This window comes from Doryrhamphus excisus, chromosome 2, assembly GCF_030265055.1.
Source record: "Doryrhamphus excisus isolate RoL2022-K1 chromosome 2, RoL_Dexc_1.0, whole genome shotgun sequence".
Classification (NCBI taxonomy): domain Eukaryota; kingdom Metazoa; phylum Chordata; class Actinopteri; order Syngnathiformes; family Syngnathidae; genus Doryrhamphus; species Doryrhamphus excisus.
In genome coordinates, this window is record NC_080467.1 from 27,405,714 (window position 1) to 27,408,038 (window position 2,325).

Genomic DNA, 2,325 nt, shown 5'->3' on the forward strand with positions numbered 1-2,325 from the left:
AAACTCTTACGTGAGCTTAACTACAACTCCTGGCCACTGTTTTCTTCTTCTGGTTTCAGAAAGCGAACCTTGACTCATTACTGCCCTCACAGGCCGTGGTTGGAATTGCAACCATCATTTTTGTATGCACTGTTTATTTCATGCTTGAAATAAGTTGGCAGTGACGTTCTAACTCCTTTTTGATGTGTTCAGTTTTTAAAGCATTTAAAAATATAAATTACATCTTTTTAATCCTAATTTTTGCCATAATCTAATTAATGTTCTTGTGTGTATAGTGCTAACATTACATACAACATTGCAATAACAGCTTTAATGGCAGTTGTGTTTATAGCTTAGAAATGTTTAGCTGTTTGACACTTTTGTTTCTGTGTTAGTCGGCACACACAAGACTTTTAAGCCTGGCAAAAAGTCAATTTATGAGCGTGATGATGAAGACGAGAGAAACAAGAGGCTGGTTAATGTTCGCCTTTTTTCATTCAACATGTTGTAAATTCCTACACATTGTTTCTGCAACCACACTTCACTCTTTTGTTTCACGCCATACACCTCTCTTCCTCCTCCTCCTCCTCCTCCTCTGCTCACAAAGAGTGACAGTAGAATTGAACAAGATAGATCTGCATCATTGTCCTCAAGTGTGGATGGCGTCAGCATTGTGGCTTGCAGTACCTTAATCAAAGTCCAAAATACAGGAAATTTACCATTTAAAAATGGGAAATATGGGAAATAAATATGGGAGTTTCCTGGGAAAAACGACATGGTTGTCACGTATGTTTCTGTGTTTAGTGCATGGTGATTGGCTTGTGTGGCGGGACAGGAAGCGGTGGAGGGTGGCGATGAGGAGAAAGCACTCATGTTTGTTGTGTGACGAGAGAGCGACGAAGAGGACGAAGAGGTTGGTTTCTCTTCACTTCCTCCATTCAGGTTGACGCTGCCCCCCCCGACCGACCGAGGCACCACCTTCTTGTCTGCTCTGCACAGGTTTGTCATCTTAGCCACTCGGTGAAAAAAATGAACTTGAAAAAAAAAACACTTTTTTAAAACTTATAATACTCAAGTGAGAGGCGTGGCTGTAGGTACACTACATGGGCGGAGTCTAGAATGAATGTCTTCATTGATGTGACCTCCCGGAGGGTCGGAGGTCAGCAGGTCGACAGGTAGAAGTGCACACTTGAGGACTCTTAAGGACACACTCCATCGCCTCTTCGCACACACACATTGCCTGGGGGCGTGATGGTGCGGGGGTAGGGGGCACCGAGTGACAGGAAAGTGTCAATCAAGAGAGCAACCATGCAACATGAACACACACACACGCACAGCTAATGGCGAGTCATTTTGTCTATGAGTGTGTTAAACAGGAAGTGAACATTGTATAAGTTCATCAAGGTGCCTCACAGGTGGGGAGGTTGTGTGGGTGTCGCGGGGGGGGGGGGGGGGGGGGGGTCCTCCTCAGATAGACATCAGGAAACTGAAGCTGGGAGCTGCTGTTGCTCTGGAGTGAAACAGATGGAAGTTTCTGCCCTCTGCTCTGCAAGATAACCTCTGACTCCCCCAACCCCACCCTCCTTGTGTCGCTGATTGCACCTGTAATACGCCCCCCCCCTCCCCACACACACACACACACCTCAGGGCAGTGTAGGGTTTCACCCTCAGCAGACTTCTGCTCCTCACTAATTGCTTCATTTATCTCAGCAGGTCACCAACAGGAAGTGGTCACATGATGAAGAGCCTTCTTTTGAAGGTTGTGCTAAACTTAAATGTGTACAAATAAAATACTATAAGTTCACAATGACAATGTGGACTCAATACAAGGTCCAGGAAGTAGTCACATCCACATTTGTGTCTCAAATGGCATACTTCCGTTGGTACACACTTAGCACCCTCAGAAGAAGAAGAGGAAGCAGGTAAATATTGCCATAGTAATTCCTTAGTACACGGTGTACACAGTATATTTATTAAAGGGCACAGTGATGGGCATTTACCACCCTCAATAGTCATGGCTATGTAGCGGAATGGGAGGGGCTAACTGGGATGGGTGCAATTCACAATTAAAATCCGCAAAACACTATCAAGAAACTACATAGTATACAGTATACATATTGAAGTGTGCCAATCTTGGCTATTGTCTAAGTAGTGGAAGGGAATGGGACTAACTTCAGTGGTTGCAATTCACACTTAAAAAGGAGAGAAGAAGAAAAATGGGGAGCAGGAAACAAAGTACTCAGTGTACATAGTATACTTAACGTGCACAGTAAAGGACACCCTCATTAATTTAGGGGAGAGGCTACCTGGAGTGGTTGCAATTCACAACAAAAAAGGAGAGAATTA